The 14,623-nt window shown below is 44.2% G+C and overlaps 1 long non-coding RNA gene across 1 annotated transcript in view; it reads left to right on the top strand.

Annotated features, from left to right (window-relative positions):
• The first annotated feature begins 911 nt into the window (after nucleotides 1–911).
• The window catches only part of LOC128803591 (uncharacterized), a 41,072-nt gene continuing 27,360 nt past the window's right edge, over nucleotides 912–14,623 (top strand). The window contains exons 1-2 of the long non-coding RNA XR_008435766.1: nucleotides 912–924; nucleotides 10,714–10,757. This is a non-coding gene — a long non-coding RNA (uncharacterized LOC128803591). The remainder of the gene's footprint in view (nucleotides 925–10,713; nucleotides 10,758–14,623) is intronic.

The following is a 14,623-nucleotide window of genomic DNA, read 5'->3' as shown; positions in this document are numbered from 1 at the left end:
GATTGGAAAAGAGGTCCAAGAGTCCAGCCATAAACCCAGGACTGCTGTGTCCACCACTAAAACAAGTCTATAAGCACCATATATACTCATTATTTGAATACTTCCATGAATGGTGACTCCATCACTTCCCTGAGCAACCTGTTCCAATGTTTGAACACCCTTTCAGTAAAGAAATATTTTCTAATATCCAATCTAAACCTCACCTGGCAGAGTTTGCTGCTGTGTCCTCTTGGGAGAGGAGACCGACCCCCAGCTGTCTACAACTCCTGCTGCGACCGCAGAAAACTCAGAGGAGCACTCAGCCACGCTCTCCCCCTGTGCCAGAAGCCATAGCAACACATTGGCAGTCGAGGTGCGCTTCGGACCAGCGAGCATCTGAGCCCGGGTTTGCCGCTCGCAGCAGCGGTCAGGGCTGCACTCCGGGCCGCCGGCGGGCACGGGCACCACCCCTGCCTACCTGAGCCCGGAGGGGACGTCCAGCCGCGGGTCCCTCGTGGCAGGGGCAGCTGAGGCGGGGCGGTCGGTGCCCCCCGCCCGGCGCATCCCGCCAGCTCCGGGAGGGTGTGCTGGGGGATGCTCCTGGCGCCCACCCCAGGGGTTTCTCGGAGGGCACCGCGGGCGGCAGAGGGAGCGGGGCGGGCTTCAGGCAGAGCTCTGCCAAAGAGGCTCCGGCGGGCGTAGGACGGAGCGGGTGGGGTACGCTGGAGGAGGGGGCCGGCAGCACTCCTTCCCTCCATCCCTCCCTTCCCTCCTCCGCGGGGCTGGAGCCTCCCCTGGGCAGCGCCCCCAGCTCCTCCCCGCTCGGTAACGCCGGTCCGAGCCCCTCCTCCCGTTTCCGCTGGCAGGAGCTGGGGCCGTGTCCTGCCCTACCTCCGCCGCTCCCCCAGCACTCGGCCCCATCCGGCCCGGCCCAGGGACGCGCGGGTGAGAGCCAGCGCCGCGGGGGGCGAGGGGCGGCGGGGACCTGCGGGCGATTCCCGGCCCTGGGAGAGGGGAGGTGGCAGGAGCGGGGCGGCCCGGGGCGGGGGTGCCGGGGGCTGCCCGTCGCGGAGGTCGCGGGATGCCGGCTCGGCCGCTGGAGATGCTGGGGAACGAGCGGCGGGGTCCCAGCAGGATGGGGGTGCGGGTGGCTCGTAGGGGTGAGGAGTATTTGCTGGAAACAATAACCCCCCCACCCCCTCCGGTGCCTGTGTGATTTTTGCGGAAACAGGAAAGTTAGTTCAGAGGGATGAGACGAGCACAGCGGTGTCTGCGTGCGCGGTCCTGCTCTCGGCCGGGGAGCCCGCGGTGCCCATCCCGCACGGCAGCGGATGGCTTCGGCTGGGGATGGATTTGTCCCCGCCGCCGGGGAGAGCACCCCTGGGACAGCGCTGCTGGCAGGCGGGGGCTGCCGGTGCTGTGGCCTTGCGCACCCCCCGAGGTGCGGCGGGCGTGAGGGGCTGGGAGCGCGCAGGGCGCGCGTGAAGGGAGGGAGGCTGCGCCCCGGCCGCGGTGGGAGCGCGCCCGCCGGGGGCTGACAGCTCCGCTCGGCAGCCGCCCGCGGACGCGGTGCCAGCGGTTCCTGCCTTCCCCCTTCTTATGTAAAACTTGACTCCAGCACGGCCTTTTCCTGTTCGAGCTGTTGGAAACTTTTCTTGCTGAATCTTGGGATATGCGCCTGTCACCGTGCTCCTGGTGGGAGGTGGGAGCTCTCTGAGGTTTGCCTCTCGGGAAGGCCTTCGGCTCCAGGGAATTCTGATGGCCGCAGGGGAGGACCTGTGGTGTGGGGATGCTGTGTTAAGGAAAAATTAGACTGCAGGGGTGACCTGCATTTCTCTGCTTAATCCTTCTATGAACTCTTTCGTTCTGTGCTTTTACACTATATAGTTCTGTGGTTTGAACCACAGGAATGGGTGCACTGATTTTCCTACCTGACTGCACTGAACTTGGGCATAAGTCACCTGGGATATGTCTAGTAGAAGTTAAATATTCTCTAGAATAGCCATGGGAGTCAAATCACACAGTTTGTTTGGGCTCTTGGCCCATTCCTAGATGGGCCTAAACGTTGCCTGTGGAAGGCAAAACTTAACATGTTCCTGTAGCAAAGTTGTTAGTAACAGGTGCCACAAATTGTTTTAATGGTTTGTTTGTTAAGCTTTGTAGCCAGGGTGTGTAATTGCAAAGAATAGCAGCCACTGAAGTGTGCATTCATATGAGTTGTGTTGGCATTGAATGTGGGGCCAAAGTTAGCACTCAATAACTTTTAGAATGTCAAAAGATAAATTATCAATGTGATGTTGGGAACACCAGGGAAAAACGAATCTGTCCTTGCAGTTTTATGTCCTTTGCTTCCATTTTGCATTTTTCCTGAGCTCCAAGTATGAAAACTGATGGAGCTAATATAGCTTCTGCCTCCAGATCTTTCCCTTCCATATTTTTAGACCTGTGATGATCAAATTGCAAATCTTACAGAAAAAGCCTTTTCTATAATGGGGCTGTAAGACTTGTGGCACTTGGTTTTGGGTACCTGCACTTTCTTTAAACCTAATTCTCATTAATAAAGCTGCATAAGAAGACCTTGGGGTCAGAACATAACAAATGCAATGTCATTTGCATTATTCAGGCAAAGCTCTGAGGTTAGAATGGCCCTGTTCATCTCTGTTGAGGAGGATAGGAGGGTTCACTGTGAATGTCAGTGTTATCTTAGCTATTTTGGTTATTTTAGCAGAAAGTAGCTATCAGAGATCCATATACCACAGTCTTTGCTTTCTGTGCTATTTTAAGTTATTTTCTTCCAAAGCATGCCAGACCTCAGCCTGTCCATGAGGGTATTTCCATCACAACTGTGTATTTTTAGTGTTTAACCCCTGTCTCCCCAAAGACACAAACTAAAAAACTGAATAGAAAAGTGAAACACAGGAAGAGCACAGATTAAAATAGCAAACCAACACTGAGGCAGCAGCACTGACTGGAAGAGTTACTTTCACATTTGTGTCACAAGTGAAACTAGCAAGTTTTCACTAGAGAATCCAAGACTTTGTCTTGGTATTACTCTGAGAGAGGTGGAGCAGAAGTGGCTGCTTATCTTAGAAGTAGTCTGTTAATATTCCTCACATACTTGGGTTTTATGATTGAAAACCCACCTCAGTGTTTCCCTTTAATCACATTTCAGGATTGTGCTGTTTGCAAATGACTGATGCCTCACTAGTTTTCTGTGTTGAATATCATTAGATTTCTTGATGCATGACAAAAAGATGAGAATGCTTTAAAGAGGCTGAGCATGAGCCAGCGTTGTGCCCTGGAAGTGAAGACAGCTGACAACACTCAGGGCTATTTTAATAAGACTGCAGCCAGTACCCAAGGAAGTGATTATCTCAGGTCAGGGTCTGCATCAGCGGGGTCCAGGACCAGAATTCACACCCATGGCTGGCGGCAGGGCACAGCTACAGCACAGGTTGGGCAGGCACTGAAGGCCACAGGCAGAGCTAAAATGGGGTCCCTGGTGCCATGAGCAGAGAGCAGGGTTGCATGTGAGGCAAAGAGAGCATTGAAAGGCCTTTAAGTACTCTCAGAGCCCTGGTACAACATGAGGATCATATGCTGAGGGAACTAGGCTTGTTCAGCCTGGAGAAGAGAGAACTTTGATGGGACCTATAGAGACCTCCTGGTACTTCAGAAGAGGTTCTCAGGAACACAGAGCTTCTTCAATTTGTTGTATGGTGACTGCATGAGGGACAACAAAGGGAAGTTGAAATGGGGCTCAAGATAGATGTCATTTCCAGCAAGGAGGACAGTCAGATGCTGGAGCAAGTTGCTCAGAGGGGTTGTGCAATGTCTGTCCTCGCAGGTTTTCAAGGCCAAAGCAGATGAAGTCCTGTTGGGACCTCATGGCTGGCCCTGTGTAAGGAAGAACATGATGGAGCCTGCTCCAATGTGAATTCTCTGATCCTGAGATCAAGCAGCCATTTGGTCTGAGAAGGAAGGAGGTGTGTACAACAATGGCAATACTTGTAAATACTCCAGATAGAAAAATGAAGGAAGGTTTTGGGATGCTGATATGTTGCTAAGATGCTACAAGAAATTAAATTAAAAACTTTCCCCAATATGCTCGCAGCTGTTGCTGGGGAGGTGTGTGTGTGGGCAGGGGAATGTTTTTTGTAAACTCACTTTCCTTTAGTGATTCTCAAGGTACAAAGTGCCTTTTTGGTGTAACATCACTTGAGGATGCATTTGGGAATGGATCAAACCATGCTCTTTCAAATTTCATGGAGGGAGTGTGATAACAATAAAGCATGGTGCTGAGCTTGGGGAAAGACAGTGTATGACCAGGGAATAGCTCTTATCTGAGGGTTTTCTTCTTTGACTCTCTAGAAGATAGAATAAACATGCCAGGACCAGCAGATCATTTCTCCATTTGTGCTGTGGTTGTTAACAGACCTTAGCATTGAGTCAGTCCTGGTGAGGCCATCTTAGCAATACCCAGAGAATGTGAGTGGATCAGAAATAGATATTTGTCTTTTCCTCTCTACATGGCAGTGAAATTGTGGAAAAGTAGGCATGTGCTCAGGAAGTGCCATCTCTTCACTTAGTGCAATGCATGTTAGAATTTAATTTTGAGGAAGAGTACTTGTTGGTAAGATAAAAACTTTTGTGTATTTTACTCAGATGTTAACAAGATACTTTATTGGAGACTACAGGTATCACTAGTGCCCTTCCTCTTCATCGCTCCTGATCTCCTAAAGCTGACTTCCAGAGGCTGTTTCTGCTGCTTCTTGTAGCCTCCCTCAATGAAACGTGCATTGCTGAATGTCAGTGCTGTGTTTCCTGGGAAAAAAACCCCATCAAATCTGTCCTGTGGGTTACTTTCTGTGGTTCAGTGACATGTTTTCTGTGGTGTGTTTGTCATGAGGCTGGACTCTCTTCTCCAGTGAAAGATGGTGGATGCTTTCCTCTTTGCACAGGTGTTTCTGGGAAGGTGATGTCCCTGTGAGTTAAGTGTTAACACAGCTGGACAGCACTGTTGCTTAAATGTCTTTCAAGCCCTACCTCACCTTTCCCTCTGTTTTCTGATGATATTCCAAACACTTGCATTTATTGCTGTCAAAAAATAAACCTTGAAGGCTAGAGTGTGTAGAATGAGACATGATCCTTGGGCAAAGCCCATCTGCTGCAAAGTGTTACTGTCTGCGAGCCCAGTAAAAAAGGAGGCGTCTGACTGTGCTTCACATGGAAGAAAGAACAGATAGGAAATGTGGGATCCCGAGTAAGTAATGAGCTGTGTTTTGATGCCAGTGGGATGTATTAGTCTGTTAGACTGCCTGTTGAGGAGGGGTGAAAAAATTCTATTGTTGAAAAGTTTTTAAAATCAAGAGTATAAAACAGACAGGCATGTTATAGGGATAGCTCCCGGCAGATGGGGCAGATTAAATCATAAACATATGCTCCAATAAGCCTTTAAGTGGACAAAGGTATTAATTAAGCTTAGCATTTCTTTACAGTGATGTGAATATGATGTAATATTATGATAACCATGAAGTAGTAACATACATTTAAAAGACTTGAAGTTTGCATTAATATTTGTTTCAAAAGGTATAATAGGAAAACCTATTAAAGTTTTTTTGAAAGCACTTTTCCCTTTTGCTGTCAGAGTTCTCCTTTCTAATGCAAACGCTGTCATGCTGGTCTAATGCCTGATATTTCTGAAGGTGGAAGTGACTAGTAGCTGGGTGTTTATTTCCATGATCCCTGCTACAAGTGCAAAAGGGGAAACAAACTGCATTAACTAGTAAAAAGTTGATGATATTTTTGAGGCAGAGTGACTGTGTGTCTCTAGAATCAGCTGAACTGTGTTAACTGGGCTTTATTTTCTACTCTGATATTGCTCAAGCAGAACTGCCTTTGCCCTGGGCTGTCCTCACTGATTTACAAGTGCTTGGATTGGTCTGTGTAAGCTCAAGTGAGGGTATGATGGAATATATCAACCTCATGCAGGCACAGGACCACAAGAGCTGCATTATCCATGTGTGGTGTGTCTGGGCAGGAGGTAGGGCTAGACTGGAGAAGGAGCTCAGAGGAGAGTGCGTGGGAAGGCAGGAGCCTTGAGGAGGCACTAGGCTAAGGGAGAGGAAGTCTGCAGCCCTCCCCTGGGAGGAAGGGCTGGAAAGGAAGGATGAGGTGGTACACTGAACAGAGAGCTGAAATGTCACACCCTGTCAGCAGGTTTGAAGGAGACTTAGCTCAAAATTTTGAGATTCTGTACTAGGGAACAGGAATCAGTACAGATCTTAGAGAGCAGAGGGCTCTGTGAACTCTCCTGTATTTGTTGTTCTTTAATTTCACTCTTACTTGAATTCATTTGACCTGAAGGATTGAGAGAGGCAAAGCTTGAAGTTGGAGGAGTCCTGGGTTTAGGCCACTGGTGGGAAGAGCCCAAGTGACTTGTCTTGTGCAATTGGGTAGTCCGTACTGTCTCCTCAAGTGCCTTACGGCAGTATGCTGACAATCACATTTATGGTGATTGCAGCTGTACTCCAAACTCATATTGAGCACAGGCGAGGAGACTTTCTGTTTTCATCTGCACATTTCTAAAGGTTAAATAATTCAAGAATGCTTTTGAAAGCATACTTTGCTTTCTGTTTCTCTACTGGTGTTTTTTTTACTTACAGCTCTGCATACAGTTCAGTGTAAGGTGGTTCTGCCCAGGATGTTCATCCAGCTTTGTTTTAAACAGTTCCTTGATTTTGTAAAGATATACTTATCTCAAAATCAGCTTTTCATTCAGTTTTATTTTGAGACTGTAACCATATGTGAATGAAGGTTGTTACCTGACTTTGTTTGAAGAAAGTGCAGCTAAAGTTGTGAAGGATTGAAAGCAATGTTCTGAGAATGTCTAGTACGTTGTTTCCACTGGAGGACAGTCTGCACAGTGTTGTTTATATGTATTTATATACATGTGGACAAAATACCATTAGGGGAATGGGATAATGGTTCTGGCAGTAGAAGAGACCTGTATTAACATACAGCTGGGAGCATGTCTCCTTGTAAAATAAAAACCTAAATGGCTGACCTAAAAGCCTGTAAAGGAAACCTTCCATGTATAAATTAAGTGATTTTCTTTCATATATCAGAGCTTTTGTATCTCTCCAGTGCTGCTGTGCTGTCTCACAAAGTTTTGCCTAGTAACGGTGGCTCTGAGTATTAGAAAAGCTCTTGCTGATCTGTTTCACAGCAGTGGAGAAAGCAGCAGGACTGGCAAGACTTTACATTCACAGAACCTGGGACACTGTGGACAGCAGCAGAGGCATCTATAGGGAGGATATAAATAGCACAGACAACTAATACTGAGCTATTGGGTGCCATCAAAGATGAAGAGCAAGGGGGAAGAACTGCAACTCTGGGAATATATTCCCCTCACACCTACTCAGGATGGAAGATCCTGAGTAGGTGTGAGGGGAATATATTCCCAGAGCTAAATCCCACACGCTGAAACTGCTCCTGTTTCATGTGGGAAGACTGAGGATGGTATATCAGGTGACTATGGTCAGAGATTAGGATATGAAGGCCATGGTAAAAGTAATTGCCTGGGACCCGTGATCCATAGAGCGATATGACTACCTGTAGAGGAAGAGACTTCATTGAGGAGCTTCTTGGATGTGTGCTCTATTCTAGTTATATAGAAGGCAAAGTAAAAAGGACCATGAAGTAGAAAAGGGATTTTCTAGGGAGAACCAAGAGAAGGAAATGAGAACTGAGTCTTAATTTCCCACACCAATGCAAATTCATCTGGATGGCTTTCAGTTTTCCAAGTTCCATGTTGACGCACCATTTTCCTGGTGAATGGTCACCACAAAGTACCTCTCAAGACTTATAAAAGAAACTATCTCCTTTTCATTCTGTTTTTCTTAAAATAATTTCTTAAGATATCTTTCTTAAAGCAGTCAGTTTGCCCTGAAAAATCCATTTTCAGCTGCTTACTCTCCAGGGACACCCAAACAATCTCTATTGCATCTTGCTTTCTTTTATGAAAACAAAAAAATCCTGGTTGTGTTTCATCATAGCTTGGTTTTCACAGCTATTTAGTCTCTAGCTTCAGTTCTGTTCTCCATCAGTTCCTCTTTGAAGAGCTGAGGAAGTTCTTTCTATGGTAAGAACAGAACAGTTTTGCTATCTTTAGTCCATTTCTTCCTTGCTGTTTCTACATTAAACCACACAAAGGAAACAAAGCTGATCCAAGTAATTTGGATATGTTGTTGTTTTTTTCTGAACTGCTTTTTAAAGAGCTCTTTAAAGAGAAATGTTTCTTCATTCAGGAATCTCTTTCTCTCTGCTTTAGCTAGTACTATTTAGTTCCTCTGTTTTTAAAATTTGAAAGTAATTTATCAAAATCTTCTTAAGATCCTTGTTTGTTTTGAAGGTGCAAAGTCATCCCCCTCCTTTACTTTTAAGAGATACTGAGAAGTGATGTTCATTGCTCCACGTTCTTCTTAAGTCTTTTTTAGAAGATCACTACCAGACTGTTTCTGCTTGTATCATTGGACAGCCCAGTTTCTGCTTCAAAGATCTGTAAGTGGTTAGAGCTGAAGGTTTTAATTTTATTAATAAAATACGCTCATCTCATACTTCAGGTACAAAATATCCCCATGGCAAGCTTGAAACTGTCAAGGACAACCAAAGTAGGTACTTGCCTCTGATGATGACATTGGTCCAAAGCACCTATTTACAAAAGCAAACAGACTTTGCTTGCCCTTGGGCCATGGTTTGAGGAACTGGGAGACAAGAATGCTTTAGGTTAGAGGAGAGGTGTGGTGATGTACCTAATGGTTAGCAGGAGATAAGTGCCTACCAGTCACTGAGCTTTCTAGAAGAGAAAAGATCGGCATTTTATTCTTCTAGGTTTTGTTAGGCCTCATGTTATAGGACTCCTGCTTTATAAGGCAGACTTGTCTCCTTACTTTCTTCTGCTGTGAACTGTGGATTGAGCAGGTTGGCTGGCTGTTGAGTACAGTTCCCTACTCCTGTAGAAAACATAGTGAAAGGTTCAAGTTTTTGAAGGATTTGTGGAGTGGCTGTTCCTCGCGTCATAGTTTTTGCAACAATCTTGTACCTACCCAAGCATCGTAGCGAATCTTTGCGGGTATGAACTGAGCTCTTCAGTGGCATCTCTTCATGAGTTTTCATCTGACCAGTTCTGGTCTCTCAGATGAGTCTTGTTTCTTTCAGTTTATTATTGTTTACCTTGGTCAACAACAAGACCTCTTTAACAGTTTTCTTGCAGGCATTTCATTTTCTTTTCCTAATTTTACTGTGGAGAGCTGGCTTTTGTCAAGCCAGACGGTGTACCTCTGACATGGCTAGGACTTACCTGTTTTACAGAATTATATGACTTGAAGTGCTCCTCTCAGACCATTTCTGCCTTTGCTACAGATTGTGCTCTGTTCATAACTGGCTTACAACAGTGGTAAAGAAAGTTCATCTATAAGTGTAGCTAACAGCATAATGTGTGTGATAGCAGTTTGACCCATCTACATCTACACAATGGAACTGTGGGAATCTTGGCTAATTTAATTCTCAATTTAAAAAAATATTTTATTATTTAATAGTTATTGCTTAGCTACCCTTGACTTTAATATGAGTACTTCAGTGGCTGAAATTGTTGTCACCTGTGTCACTGGGGAGCTAGTTAGGTTGGGTTGATGTCTGCAAGTGCTTGCCATGAAACATGACATTGGTGATGAGTTCATATAGTATTTAGTTAATTTTAAGGAAGATGTATAGAAGTGATGCGTATGATCTCTTGAAGTGTCCATGTGCTCAAGCAAGTAAGTAAATAGACTGTGAAATCATTAGCAGTGTTTCATTGTCTTACTTGATACAGTGAAGAAGGCAAAGGGAAAACATTAGTTTAAAAATCAACAACAATGGAATGATGGAAACATTTCCATTGAACAAGTTTGGTGAATAATCCCAATTAAATAAATACTTAGTCTGCAATTCTTTTTTTGTTTGCAGCTGCAGTAATATTGATGGGCTTTTAAACAGTGGAGATGGTACTGTTCCATGTCTTTCCTCATGTGGTTGAAGGAGATCCTAGTCTCACTTTGCTAACTGTAGCACCCTTTTAACACTGGGGTGATGCTGTTACAGGCTTGAAAGCTCCAGTATGATAGAGTGGGCTGCTTTGTGTTGTGTGGTTTTGACTTCAGCAGTTGTCCTAGAAGCAAAGGACTCTTTGTACTAGAAGCAAAGGTGACATCAATCAGAAAGCAAGGCTACTGGAGAAGAGTTTATCAGGAAGGGTCTAGCTTAATTTCTAGTTTGGCTGCTGTAAGCAGGTCATCATGACTCATGGTGATAATGGGGGATGGGGGACCAAAATGCCAGGGGGTAGAAGCACTGGATTTTTTTACTAGTATTTCTGATTTCATAGACACACAGCTTTTGCTTTTCCCTGTGATCTCCGTTTTCCCTTCAGTTTCTGTAAGTCTGTTTTAATATTTTGCCTACTGCCATTATTTAAACTTGAGTCCAGATCAAATCAGTATATTATGCCCTGGAGACCAGTGTTAAGATTTACTACTTTTGTTCAGAAGCAGGTGGAATTTGATATATCTTTTCCTGTTTGTTTTTAAATCTCTCTGCTTCTTTCCTTTCTGTCTTCCTAAGCTAATTATGTTTGTGGTGGGAAGGGGGTCCAGAAGACAAATAAATTCATTTTGTTCTTCTTCTTCTTTCCAGGTTTGGCCTGTGACTTTTTCCTTGGTGTTCATCCAGTTACCCCAGTAAGTAAGATCTTGGTGAAGGATTCTTGGAGTCATTAAGCCTTATCTTTAAAACTGCTTACATTGACATTAAGGGAAGACGAGTTGGTCTAACCCTGAGCCCTTACAAAACCTTTTTGTAATGTATTATTTTCTTGCTACAAATGCTGAGAGAGTCCAGAGTAACATGGTTGTTGTTGGGATCGTGTCCAAGTGCTGCTATAAGTACTGAAGGAAATGTAACAGAAGAGGACAATAATCCTGTTCATTATATGTGAATATTCCTCTTCCTCTGTTTCCTTACCTGTGACATTTGTAGGGAAAGGAAGCAGGGAAGAACGAAACAAGGTTCCTACTGAGAGCTCTTCCATTAGTCCACATAAGTTGTATCCTTTTGTGCAAGGGTCTATAAACAGGCTTAGAAAAACAGACTCATTCTGGAGGAACTCATTCAGGGCTACCCTGGGGTTAGGTGTCTTACTACAGCTGCAGGCCCATTGCTTTGTGTTTTTACATTCCTGATGTTCTTCAGGGATTTAGCCTTGGCTAGGAGCAAGTGGCACTGCTTACCTTTCATTAAGTTTCTGACACAGTAGAAGAAGCAACTTCTGCTCCTTTAGGGAAAGCAAGGTGATCCACCTTTCTGCTGAATGCCATGTGTTCTGCCAAAGGCTTCATGGACTGCAGTTTGATAAATCCAAGCAGTGAGAGCAACAGAGAGCTAATAGTCCACTCTTGTACTTGGCTTGCCAAGAACTGTTTCATACTTCTGTGCTGCTGTGTAAAACTTGTCATGACAGCTGCAGGCAAAGAACATCTACTGTTGTACATTTTGGGATGAGTGATGAGAGATTATGGTCTATGAAGGGAAAGAATCTCCTTGCAACTGGGAAAAGCTAAGAACATGTTAGGTGAGGCTATGAAAAAGGAATGCTGGTGCTTTCCTATAGTCTTGTGTAAATCATCATTAGAGGTGATGCTGCTCAATGGCTCAGTCTTGGGGATACAGCAAAGATGCATTGATTTAGGGATACTGTTTATTTAAGAGAGGACTGGGAAATATCCTGAGAGGGTTTTCAATGTCAAGGCAATAGTTCTGTTGTCTAACTGCTGTGGAAAATTTCACTTCTAGGACTTGTGTGTTTCCAAGAGAAAAATCAGTAATAGGAGGTATACAACTAGCTTAAAATCTGTACATTTGATGTTGGACATGGTTGTGGTTTAACCCCAGCCAACAGCCAAGCCCCACACAGCTGCTCGCTCACTCCCCCACCAATGGGACTGGGGAGAGAACTGGAAGGGTAAAAGCTGGAAAACTCATGGGTTAAGCCACAAGCACAAGCAAAGCAAGGAATTAAATCATTGCTTCCTGTGGGCAGGCAGGTGTTCAGCCACCTCCAGGAGAGCAGGGCCCATCACATGTAATGGTGACTTGGGAAGACAAAAGCCATCTCTCCAATCTTCCTCCCTTTCTCCTTCTTCCCTCACTTGATATGCTGAGCATGATGCTATATGATATGAAATATCACTTTGGTCAGTTGGGGTCAGCTGTCCCAGCTGTGTCTCTTCCCAATTTCCCACATACTTCCAGTTTCCTCGCCGTGGCAATACAAGAAGCAGAAAAGGCCTTGGCTCTGCGTAAGCCCTCCTCACCACCACCAAAACCATCTCTATATTATCAACCCTCTGTTCAGCACAAATCTAAAACTCAGCCCCATACCAGCCACTGTGAAGAAAACTAACCTCAAAACCCCAAACCAGCACGGATGTGAATAGCTTCCTGATATTTCTGTTGCAAGACAAAGAATAAAAAGATAGGTGAGGAGTGTTAGGCATCAACACAGGTAACATCTGTATTTTGTAGTAGATGAGACACAATATTACAGTATGTAAGATAAAGGACCTATGAAATTTCATGCTGTAGAATTTAAGATTGTTATAAAGAGTCTTTTCTTGGTCATAAAAAGTCTCTCCATAAGGCTGCTGTGTGTTTGCATCTTGCAATGATTTTTCTGATTACCTTTTGCATGTGTGCCACACTCTGAATCACACAGAATGGTGGTTTCTTGATTACTGTGTCCTAGGAGAGCTGGGTGATTGAGTGCACTAGGGAAAAGATAGTTGGAGAAGATTGAAATGGTTGTTACTTGTTCCAGGAGTTTTCTTTCTGTTCATTCTAATGCCTCTTGAAATGATGGCTGTATTGTGAGCTCTTTCATCTTGTTTCCACACCTTTAAAATTTGATACTGCAGAAATTAATGTAACATCATCTATAATGTTTAAGCTACCTCATGTTATGAAAGTGAGAATTCCCACAGCAGCCTTAACTCTGTCCCCAGAAGAGAAAGCAAATCAAGTGAGTGTCTTAAGTTACACCATTGTGTAGCACTGGGCACTAAGATGTACAGTTTGGCAAATATTTACATATCAGATCTGGTCCAAGTCCATGGCAGTAATGAAATATCATGTGTTAATTATGCTTAATGATCATATTACACTGGTAAATGGGAATAGGATTGATTCCCAGAATGCTGATCTGTGATTCACATCATCAAGGAGTACAAAAGAATCCACATCCCTTAGAGAGGGAAGATAAATAGGATATTTCAAACATTTTTCTTGCATGCATGGTAATATGCAATTTTCCCCCTTTCCATTATGTTTCTAAAATCTGTTTCACAGCAAATGGAAAAATTAGTATCCCATCTCTAATGGAGGTTTAGAAATTGCCCCACTTTCTTTGCTTATCTTCTTTGCTTATCTTCTTGCCCCACTTCCCCTTGCTTATCAGTGTCAATGACTGGATTTCAGATACCCTTTTGTATTGGGGATTTTCCTTTCAAACTGGTTCGTTTCTGTGGAGAAGATAGGACTTGAACATGCTGAGCAGAATGGGAAACATGCTTTTTGCTTTCTGTGAAATGTATATTAAAAAGCTTGCCAGACTTGAATTTCTAGAATGAACAACAAATTGTTGTTAAAATAAAGTGATTGAATGTCTTGCTGATGTGTGGTTTTGAAGTTGAGTGAAATGCTGCTACTCGTCATTCAAAATTAAATAGAGTGTATTACAAAAGCTATTGTAGGAAACTGCTCAGTAGTGAACTTAGACCCAGAGTGAATAGTGAAGACAATCTTCAGCTGTATCTTAAAACTAGCACATACTGTGAGGATTTTTAAATGTCTGGAAAACACGGATGTGTAATGAAATCAAAAAGGGTGTGTGAGATGCTTTGTGATGGCTTGTTTTTGGCAGGCAGCCATTCTAGAGAAGATGGACATTTTAACATGTAGGATGTATTGAATAACTGGTTTTAAAAGTTAAAGGTGCTATTGTATGGGAACAAGTTGTCACTGAGCCTTACCCATGTGGTGGACTGTGAGGCCTTCTAGGGTGATCCTGGGTACCTCATTGGGGCAGGACTATTCTTTGTTTGTGTGGTGTGTTTTGGACTGTGAGCAGGGTCATGGCTTTCAAGGTCTTCATACTGTGCCCAGTAGAGCGAGGCACAGAGGGGAGGACCTGGGACCTACTGAACAAATACAGGCTGTAAAATTTAATCCAAATGAGATCAGGCAATGAAGGTGAGAAAGAGAAGTATGAGAAGAGGTTTTGTTAACTTATATTGGCTGTCTTACAGTCATAGCAATAACTTGATGACCCTGTTGTGCCAAAGGCACATATTTGTAAACTGTGTGAAACGTGCTCAGATGTTCCACAGTTGGCCAACACGTTGTTCATGTCTGATATGAATGACTACTTGGCTCATTCTGTTCTTTGTCATAAGAGTACTGGCTCAACCTGTTCTTTGTCATAAGAAGAGCTTGTCTAATTAAATGGATAATGTTAGACCACATCTTCAGGAACATTATTAGAAGTTCTGCT

Source organism: Vidua macroura, chromosome 2, assembly GCF_024509145.1.
Source record: "Vidua macroura isolate BioBank_ID:100142 chromosome 2, ASM2450914v1, whole genome shotgun sequence".
Taxonomy (NCBI): domain Eukaryota; kingdom Metazoa; phylum Chordata; class Aves; order Passeriformes; family Viduidae; genus Vidua; species Vidua macroura.
The sequence above is the reverse complement of the archived record's forward strand: the minus strand, read 5'-3'. Positions and strand labels throughout refer to the sequence as shown.